Genomic DNA, 11,585 nt, shown 5'->3' with positions numbered 1-11,585 from the left:
TTTGATTCTTTTTTTTTTTTTTTAAAGATTTTATTTATTTATTTGACAGAGAGAGAGAGAGAGACACAGCGAGAGAGGGAACACAAGCAGGGGGAGAGGGAGAGGGAGAAGCCTGCTCCCTGCTGAGCAGGGAGCCCGACGCGGGGCTCCATCCCAGGACCCTGGGATCATGACCTGAGCCGAAGGCAGACGCTCAACGACTGAACCACCCAGGCACCCGTCTTTTTTTTTTTTTTTTTTTTTTAACTAATACGTTGGTCAAACAAGAGGGTATTGGGCTTAGAGACAGTGGATCTCCATCCCTTCTGAAAAATGTTGGAAGTCTCGATATCTTGGTGTATCCTAGGTTTAGATCTGACTCAGCCCACCTCCCGTCAGTGGGTTTCAAATTATTTTGAGCCCTAAGGAGATTTTTTTGTCTAGCCTGTCTCTGAACTGTCAGGAAGGTTTGATGACAAGGAGCCAAGTAAGCTTTCTGCTGATAAGAACTTTTATTTAAAAATTTTTTTCATTAAGCTATCTCAATATTTCAACATAACATATTAGGAGCAAATTTAAAACAGATTCTGACCTAACTTCTTCACAGGTTGAAGTCCTCTGATGTTCCTTAGTTTGGGGGAAAAATGATTAGTAAATATTTTCACCAACATAGTTAAAAGCATGTGGTCTTTCACCAACATGGTTAAAAGCATGAGAAGATTTCATATTCCGTGGACTTACAGAACAGCAAAAGAAATGAAAGAAAAACGCATGGAAGTATATTAAAGTATATAAAAGCCACAAAATGCAGGATAACAAGCAAAGGTACAAGTAACTGATCTTCAAGTATGGCATTGCCATTTATAACAAGGCAGAGTCTACTAAGAGTAGAAGTGATACATATAAAGCACTTAAGGGCAGAATAATAGCAGAAACCATGGTAAAATCTGAAGTGTCATTCTGAGGGGACTTATTCTCATCACAATAAATTAATCCCTATGACTAGTTCCTAATTTGCTTATTAAGTGTGATTATTGTGTAAGGCCGCTGGTTACTGGCATGCACTAGAAACAAAGATAATGATGGCTGCTGGTGTTTGGGAAGAAGGAGGAAGCACTAGTTATACAGGAGCGGGGATCATCTGAAGTGTGCAACCATGGACATCGATGGCCTTTCCATTGTGGACAGCAAATGAAGGACAGAATCAAGGACTCTTGAATGTGGTGCCAAATTAATTATTTTTCCTTTTACATAAAAGAAAAACCATCAGAGGCTTGAACGGAGGGTAGAGGCCTGATGAATTTGAAGTTTGGACACAATCCTCATTGGAAAAGATGGGTGGGATGACTGGAGATAAGGAAGTCAGAGATAATAATCTAAACTCAGGCTGGATGTAGAAATGGAGCTAGTGGGTTAAGGATTTGTTAAGAAGGCAAAAGTAGAATCCCCCAGGCTAGGGAACCAACTGAATGTGAGAATGGAGGAGGAGCAGAAATTAAGACAAGATCCCAAGTTTCCTTTCATGGTGACTGCATAGATGGTGACACAATGAAAAGAACATAGTAAAGAAGTAGGTTTGGGGATAATAATCAGTTCAGTTTTGAACCTGTTGAGTTAATTTTCAAGTTAGACCCAATTTATGATGGTTTTTGAAAAGCAGGTCAAAGAGTTCAACTTTGATGCAATAATTAGACATGAGCTATTGAAGAGCTAAATTATGGAATAGTAAAGATGATGTTAAAGTACAACTTACTGTGTATCCATATATCATGTTTAAGAAGAAAAAACAGGGCGCCTGGGTGGCTCAGTTGGTTAAGCGACTGCCTTCGGCTCAGGTCATGATCCTGGAGTCCCGGGATCGAGTCCCGCATCGGGCTCCCTGCTCAGCAGGGGGTCTGCTTCTCCCTCTGCCCTCTTCCCTCTCGTGCTCTCTGTCTCTCATTCTCTCTCTCTCAAATAAATAAATAAAATCTTTAAAAAAAAAAAAAGAAAAAACAGATTAAGAAAAGTCCACCTTGGAGAAGCTAGTGGTATAGGCACAGTGATAGCAATAGAAAAATTTAGCAATAGAAAAATCTCCCACAGAAGGGAGATTTGATGTCATGTCATGTAAGGAACACAGAACCCCCAACTGTATAACATCTGTATCTGACTAAGAAGTTGACATCTCCGGATAATTAAATTCTGCAGGTGGAAAGCTTGGCAGGTGGACCTGATAGGGGATGCCTTTGTAAAAATTATAAAAGGCACCCCCTTCTATGGGAGGCTACAGCCCCATGTCGGGAGTCATCACTTAGCACTGGGACTGTGTGGCCTGAACTTTGGCTCCCATTTAGCCCTCTGACCCAGCTTCCCTTTGCAGTGTGGGTATGTATGTGGGTGTTGGTGCCAGGGGAAGGGTAGATAAGCCTGGAGGCATTTGACTAGATAAGAGAAAAGGAAGAGAGTCATGTTTTGTTTTTACTTTAAGTAGATAAAGGACTCTTTGGGGGAAGGAAGATTAGACTTTTTCTAATGACTTTACAGAACAGAATTCTGACCAGCAAGCAACTATTTCAAAATAGCAGGTAAACTTTTTAAGTAAATAAAACTACCCAAAAGCATGACTGACTTTCTCGGGAGACAGTGAACTCAATCATTGGTAGTAACAAAATGGAGTCTGGATATCTGCTTGATAAACCTTTTATAGAGGAATTCTTCAAAAATTCTTTTAAGCCTGTGATTTGACGGTTACTTGCCAAATGAGCATTATAGCCAGTAAAACTGTGACTGGAATGGGGAAGGGCAGAACTTGGTGTGGTTCTTGTAAGAGGAACATTTCCTCAAATAAAAAGATTTGGGAAAAAAATATAACAGATCCCCACTGAACACTTAATTCTTAATATTTGCATAGCTGAATAATATTTGCTACAGTTGACTATAACTCAGCTATTAAAAGTACCAGATCTGCTTTGACCTCAAAGTTCTACCCGAATGGACTGATTATTCCAGCAGAAGTTGTGGTTGATGCAATCCTGATTTAACTTTGGCTACATTATTTGTCTGTATTCCTCAGATTTTCTAATGTAAATAATTGGATAGCCTAGGGTTTGTTTTATGTTTCTGAATTCCATTGCTTTGATTGGATATCCTTTATTATCTTGGACATCAATTTTATCTCAAAATGGAGGTGTTCGTTAAGCTGAATGAGGACTTTAGCTGCCTCCATTTTGACCTCAAACTTTCTTAGTTGGGCTCTTTCCCTCTGTCTCTTGGTTCTGGAAGACACTGGGGGCAAAGCATCCCTGGATTGGAACAGAAACTCCCCCTCAAGCAATATGGACTGCCCTGAGCCAGCGAGACCCCACATGTGATTTACTCCAAGACAGTGATGGATTTGACCTTCAATATCTTTACCCACCTTTGCCCCACATTTCCCTTGGGCAAATCTGGAAATATTTTCAGCACTTTGGAGACAGTCTTTGAGATGCTAGGCCACTAACTTCCCGGTGTTGGCCTCACTGAAATAAACTCCTTTCTTGTTTCACCACCACTCGTTACTCTGTCTTTGGATTTTGTCAGTGGCAAGTGGCCCAGCTTGGTCTGTTTGGGACCCTGGAGCCAGATGCTCTTGCTCTCCTGTTCCCTGGCTACATGGACTGACTGTAAATAAATGTACAGGTATAAACTTTATATTTAACTGAAGCAAGAAAGTAAGGACAATAAATATCAAAGATCTTGTTTTTATTTAATGCGAGATTAATTAATCCAACTAATTTTAGAAAAATGAACTTTCTTTGAAAAAGAATGTGAGTAGATAAAAATCAAGTTTCTTTTCAACGGAGAAAGTGGAAAGAAAATGGAGAAAGGAAAAGAGCTCACTAAGAAAGATGAAGACGAACCTGAGCCAGCAGGTTAGTTACACAGCTAATGTGACTTCTGCCTTTTCAAAGGATAAATAGAAGGTCAAGAAGATAAAAATCTGGCTTCCCGGTTCAGGAGGTTGCTGCTCATCTTGTAACATATTCTATCTTCCAACTAATTAGCCCTCATTGGAGACTAGAAACAAGTTCTAACAGATCAGAGTGTCTGGGAGTTAATGTTTTTATTTTAGCAAAGTAAAATATTGTGTCTAGCAATTACATAAAGCGATACAGGTTGTCCCACTCTCTGAAAAGTAAGGCATTCCCATGAAATCGTTCATAAGCCAAAATGGCATAAAATGAAGATGTAGCTACCATTTATTTATATGGAAAAAAATTTGAGCATTCCCAGACCCCAAAACTAACCTCTCGTAGGCTTTTCTGATACCCTCTGACATATCTTGCTAACAAATGCACAAAATAAATCAAGATAAGGCACAGATGCTCACAGACACACTTCAGAGCTATGCTGGCTGTAGCTGAGACGCAGCATGTAGTTCCCAGGGAAGGAGCCTGGCAGTGCTAATTCTTGCTTGGGGTGCCGAAGCCTCTAGGAGGGTTTGCTTCAAAACAAATGCTGAATGCTATTTTTGCTTTTCACCTTTTTCTCCTAATAGCAAAAATTATCTTTGGATTTACTTAGCTTAGCAAAACAGGTACTAATGTAGGTCTTTCCCAAAAGCAACTGCAACTGGCATAATGTGAACTTTAGAAAATCCAGGAGATGCCTATACCTATTTTTAATGATAGCTGTGTGATCAAAATTATAGGAAATAAAATAAAATAAATATTCAAAAGTTCAGTGCTACAGTAAACCCATGAACTCATGGAAACTCAAATACTGAATCATTTAAAAAGATGAATTCTCATTTAATTTATGGGAAACCCATTCATTAATTATCAGTTATAGGATGCCTACCACGTGACAGGCACTCCAGATGAAGAGTCTCCAAGAGCAACCACCAAACACCTTTTTTAAAAAACAGTCATTGTTGTTAGCTTGATGTTAGCTCGAAACTAACTGCCTAAAATAATATTTCAATTCAAGTGGCTTTAAGTGATTAGAAACATGCATCTTTACAGTGTACCAGGTATTATTGAATTTGGGATACTATCATTGCTACTTAATTAAAAGTACCTTATGTCAGCATGCAGAAGAAAAACCAAAATAATACTTACTCTGCCTTATGTGGCAACCTTTCATAGTTTATTGCCATTTGGCATGAGTATAGTCTAGAATCAGGTTCAGTATTATAAAGTATGATTGTCTTAGTTATCTATGTCTGCATGACACATTACCACTTGAAGATTGGGTCTTGTCTGCCAGTTCCCAGAGCTGCAAATGCTTGAGGTATCAAAATTGTGCTGACTTTAAGTACTCATTGCGTCAGACCATTGCTATGTTTCCTTAATAACTAGAAAAAAGCCTCTCTCTCCACTCTGGCCAGATTTTGTCCCTCAGGCCTCAGAACTACCTTGCTTATGCTTATGTCTAATGAGGATCTTCCTAAGAACATTTCCTTGACCTGCCGACAGCCGCTCCATCACAAGGATGTGTTTGTTAAATCCATGTGTCAACTGAGCTGGGGTACCCAGATATTTGGTCGAAGATTATCCTGGTATTTCTGTGAGGGTGTTTGGATGAGATTAACATTTAAATTGGCAGACTTTGAGTAAAGCAGACTGTCCTCCATTACATGGGTGGGTCTCATCTGATCAGTTGAAGTCCTGAGTAGAACAAAAAGATCAGCCTCCCCCAAGCAAGAGAGAATTCATCAGGCTGCTGCTGACCTCCAGACTGGAACTGCAGCTTTGGCTCTCTTGGGTCTCCAGCCCACGAGACCTACTTTGTAGATTTGGAATTTTTTAGCCTCTATAATCATGTAAGCCAATTCTTTACAATATATTTCTCTCTCTCCGCATGCGCACGTGTGTGCGCGCACACACACACACACTATTGGTTCTATTTTTCTGGAGAACCCCGACTAATGTGGACAGGACGTAGGGCAGGACACTCTGCCATTCTCTCCATCATCCCTGTCTTGACCCAGGGCATAAATCCTCTCCCTCCTTTCTGCCTCAGTCAAAACACCTCAAGTGATTCAACATGCATTCCCCTAAAGCTGATTCCATAAATTCCTCTAACATATACATATATGAATCCTAGGAATACACATAATCTTTGATGTACATATTTGTATATAAATCATTGTCCCCATTTTGGACTGTTTCCCATGATAGATACAGAGAAGTGGAATTCTTGGGTCAAAAGCTATGAGTTATTTAAGTATCTTCATTCATACTGGCAAATAGCTTTCCTCAAACATATATCATTACTGGGCCTTCATCAATAATGAATATTCACACTCATATAGTATGTTGTTATTCTAATTAGCATTTCTTTGAATGCTGGCCAAGAGGAACATAGTTTAAAAGTTTATTTGCCCTTATTATTTCTTTTTCTAAGAACTGTCTTTTTATATCCTTTTACTCTTTTGTTTTGGGGGGAAATAAAGAGGATTAAAGACATTAACCCTGTATCTTTCATATAATTTGAAAATATTTTTCTCATTTTGTTGCTTGCTTTTACATTTTTATGAGTTTTTTTTATTAAAGAAATATGTATTTGTTGTAGAAAATTTGGAAAATACAGAAAATCACATAGAAGGAAATAGAAATTACCCAAATTTCCCAGAGATGGCTATTACCAACATTTTGCTGTGAATTCCTCTAATCTTTTGTTGAGGATATATAGAAGTAAACATATACACATATTTTTTAGGAAAATATAAAAATATTGCATAGTCTGCTTATAACATTTTCAATTTTTACTCCAGGATATATAATGAAAATCTTATCATGTAATTAATTTTTTTTTGTTTGTTTTTACAGCATGATTTATTTGACCTATTTCCTGTTAGAGATTTTTGGTTGTTAACCAGTTTTTACTGTAGTAAATAGGAAAAAACATCCTGGTAAATAAATCTTCCTATATATCAGTGGTAAGAGATTATAGAATTACAATTTCTTATGAAAAACGATGCATATTTTAAGGCTTCTGATACATATAACCAATGTGTTCTCCAAAAACTTCATAATCCTCTAGAAATATAAGAATATGCTCATTCTCTATACTCCCAGTAGCACTTGCTTTGATTATTAAAAACAGCACCACCAGAAAATAACTTTGAAAATATGTTCGTGAGAATGAGCATCTCTGATGTTTTACCTTTTCTTTGATATGCATTCTTGTATTTACTCAAATAACTATGGAACACCACCACAGACCAGGCACAGTGTTGAGTTCTGAGAAATCAGTAATATCCCCTCCCCTTCCTGAATCATCATTTCCATTTCTTGGGTAAAAAGAAATTCATGACATAGACTTTTCCTCTCAAGTATCCAAGTATCTCAAGAATACATTGCATCTTCTCTATCTCTCAACTACAGTATAGTTACTCCAATAGGGCATTCTAACCAGTGTCTGCTCTATTATGGCCAACACTCTAATGGGTGGTTCCATCTGAGTAATATTTTTTCTTTCTTTCTGATGCATTCCTAACTTTTGTTGAGATCGATGTAACACAGAGGGTGTGGACAAGCCAGTTGTACAATGAGCAATTGTGACATAAAATTGAAAGGCAGTTTGATATTGTAGAAAGAGGTGGATTTTGAGTCAGAAAGATCTTAGTTCTCACACTTGCACAGTAACCTTGGACAAATTACTTAGTTGTTTCTTTTGTGAAGTGTGACTTATATAACACTTTCTCACTGAATAAGAAATTCCAGAAGAGTACCGGCCACTGAGCAGAGCTAAGGATTTTGGGTTTGTTTCAGTCAGACCTCATTTGCCACTCAGTCTGTCTCCTTTCACCAATCTTCTGTTTTAATATCTGTGTCTTCCCAGGCATCCTTAATATTCCTGCTGGCCCTGGAAAACGTGGTTCTCTATTGGAGATGGCCATTGTGTACTTTCTTTTTGAAACGACGCCTTATGTTACGAACCTCTTCACCCTACTCATGTACAAACCCTTGCTCTGACCAGAACTTGTTTTCCATAGTGATAACTAATTATCAGGAAAACTGTGAGCTCTTTATGGGCAGAAAACATGTCTTCTATTTTGTTTGTCTTTCCCATCCACAGTGTTTACCTAGCAGTGTCTGGCACTCCATAGGTCCTTAATAATTATCTATTGAATATGAACTATTCATCTGAACTTAGATTTAAGGATTTATGTGTTCAATCTCAAGAGTGTTTTGTTTTTCATTTCAATGCCCTTCTTTTGTTTCACCTGAAGATGTCCTGTATTACTATCAAGACTGAACCCAAATGTCACCTTTCCTGGGAGGCCTTGTGCAGGTCCCTGTGGAATAAATTAATCACATCTCAAGGCTCTCCAGGCATTTTCTTTACTTACTCTCATCATCCTCTCCTTTAGTAGACTCTGATCTCTTATTTATCTTTGGATTCCTAGTGCTCAGCATACTGAAGTAAGTGTTCAATAAATATTTTTCTGGATTGAATGGAGGGAGAAGCTATGTTTAATCATTCCTATCACTTTAAATTTCGGTTTGTATAAAGGAAAAGTCAGTTTAAAATGTCCTTGAAGAATAGTAACTAAAAAGATGAAATCTGCAATAATTGGGGAGTTCAGGGGATGAGGAGATAGAATAGGTTTTAATTGGTGGCTCCATAGCTTATGGTTACGTGTATAGGGGCCAACTTTCCCCTTTCTCTGGCTGCCTCTAGTCTCTGCCTGGTGCCAGAAGGAAACCCATGGGAGGTGGCAGCACATTCCATGTAATTTACTATTTTAAGAGGTAATGCTCTTCCCTTATAACACAAGGCTCTCCATTGATGATGGAATTCCTGGGATCATGGCAGACTCATGGGCAGATATTTATGCTTCTCAAAACACACTCAGAGGCCTCTGCAGAAAAATGGCCCTGCTAAGACAAGTCCATGGGCCTTCCTTACGTAACTCATTAGGGAAGTATGTAGGTAACCAGAGCTGCAGTGGAAAGGCAGAGAGGTAATTAAGGATCAGCTTCAGAATCTAATTGCTGATCTTGAAAATCTGTCACTTTGCCCTTGCAAGAACTTATAACTTTGTGTTGTTAGTAAATTTAATGATCATGCTTTTGATTCAAACTCTCAATTTAAAGATTGAGGGTTTTTTTTTTGTTTTTGTTTTTGTTTTTAAAGACTGGACTTTAATTTTCGAAGGTTTTTAGAAGATATTTAAACTTTTCCTTATCAGTATTTCTGAGAATTTTTTGTCATATATGGCCTTAGACCACCACTGAATCTATAGGCATTTCTTCCCTCTTAACTCCCCTTTTTATACTTGAATGCCCATTCCCCATTTGTCAACTTTGAAACACTCGACCAAACTAAACTCAAGCAAGTCTTGGTGGAGGTAATTTTCCCAAGGATATCTCTCAGGGGTTGCACTGTTAATAGAAAGGTGGACATATCCTCAGTTTTCCATAGCCCTTACGTTTCCCATTTACTGTGGGCTTGAAATAATAAAAGTAAACATTGAGAAAAAAGAATTTAGACTTGGGAAAATTTTTGTTCCTCTTAATATTTCTGGTTTGACTCCAGGAAAAGAAATGAATGTTACTGTTTTCAGACATCAAGTCATTTTGGGGTTTTGAGTCTTCTACCAGTTATCCATCCATGTGTGGAATCACATAGGCAAGAAAGGAAAGAATAGGGGACTGATAACTTAATTTTTAAAGATAAAACTGATGAGACAGCAAATGATATTCAATCCTATTAAAGAGACTAAGCACAGACCTTAAAAAAAATCTTTACATTCCTTGCATTGGGATTGTGTGATATGGTTCCACAATTCAGGGAGATTGGAAATTACAGAACATCTGCAATGAAATTGGTTTTCTGTGGAAAACTGATGAATCACTTACTGCCAATGACTAGAAGGAAAAGCACTTGTTTATGCCCTTATGTAATGAATTTTTATGAGGTGAAGTTTGCTGTTTATAAAAAATACACTTTAAGCTGCTGTAGATGTAAAATAATAGAATTCAGAATTCAGAGCAATGCATTACTGCAAAGACAGTCACTAGCAGAATATTATCTGCTTACAAAACACCAAAACAGGGCTATTACTTCTATAATGGAATTAAAAAAAATCTCATCTACCCAGTTGGATTCTAGAAGAAAAGGTATTTAAAGAGACATAGCTGAAATTGACAGCTCCAAAATTGCATGTATTTTCAATGAAAAGTTATTAATTCTTATTGTGCTCCTGAATTCCAACTGTGTTTTCCCTCAAAGCAAGAATGCCACAGAACATTTTAAATTAAAAATGGCACTCCTAAGATACACTACAAAAGACAAACTGGGGGTGCTGTCCTCTCTACACTGTTAAAGAAGTGCTTGTAGAAATTTTCCCACAATAATACCATCAGTTGCTCTGCTCAATATTTGTGAGGGGCTTCATGCTCAAACCCCAAACTCTCTTGCCTTCTTCAAACACTTCCTAAGCAACTGTATTGTGCTGGTCACACTTTTGGGGTTCAGTGCCATGAGAGACAGAGACAGAGAGACAGAGAGAGAGAGATATAATCTCTGTCCTCTTTGAACCCACAGTCTACCTTTTTGCTATTTGAGAAAGAGATTATCTAGTTGAAACTGAGGATTATTCTAGTAGGTTTGAGAAGGGGCTCTAAGAAATATCACATGCAATATTGGATGGGGGGGACTTGCTTTCAAAGAATATATTTGCTCTTTTTTATTTGATCGGGAGCAAAGCATTTTTAAAGCAACTGCAGAGCAACTGCTCTGTCACCAGTTGATAGGTTTTTTTTTTTTTTTATTGATACCAGGTTCTTTTTTTTAATTATTATTTATAACTTAAACATGCTTGCTTTCATCAGTTTTCTCCCTCCTCTTACCTGTATTTTCATTCTGTTGTTGAAAGTTCATTAGAATTCTATTCAAAATAAACCAGCTTCTAAATGGGGACTCAAGGAAATACCTCAAGTACATCTTTGGTGTATGGAATTTTTGAAAATATATTTTGGTTTCCTATAGCTTTGCTTAATTCCAGGTTCCTGACCATTTCAGATAGTGACACTGGTAATATACCACAAACCTAATACATATGATAACAATCATCGGGCATACCAAATTGCCTTTGACTAGGTTTTCTGGCTTTTATTTATACTTCTTCATACATTAATCACAGGGATCCTTTAAAAATAGGAACTTGTAACTTCTCTGCTTCCTCATACTTGGAATAAATCCAGATATTTTTTTCACCATGGCCTGCCTGGCCTGACCCTGGGCCCCCTCACCTCACTCACCTCACCTCTCTCGTCACCCCATTTCTTACTGTTCCTCAACCAGGAATGGACTCTCGTCTCAGAGTCTTGGGTACCTGCCATTTCCTTATCCTGGCACCTCTCTGCTTGGCTTTTCCCCTCTTCATTCAGATCTCTTTTCAAACTTCAACAGCATCCCTTGTCACTCTCCCTTCCCTCAGGCTGTTTTTTTTCTTCAGAGTACTTCCAACAACTGAAATTATTTTTTACATGTGTTTATTGTCTATTATTCCACCACAAATATAAACTCTATGCGAGTAGGGGTTTTTGAGTACATCTCTGCCTGCAGAAGAATGCCTGTAGGGGCTTAAGTAATTTTTGATAGAATGATGTTATTTAATTCCCATTAAA

This window comes from Mirounga angustirostris, unplaced genomic scaffold (genome assembly GCF_029215605.1).
Source record: "Mirounga angustirostris isolate CCGP_5_RB_7025 unplaced genomic scaffold, mMirAng1.0.hap1 SCAF_4, whole genome shotgun sequence".
Lineage (NCBI taxonomy): Eukaryota > Metazoa > Chordata > Mammalia > Carnivora > Phocidae > Mirounga > Mirounga angustirostris.
The sequence above is the reverse complement of the archived record's forward strand: the minus strand, read 5'-3'. Positions refer to the sequence as shown.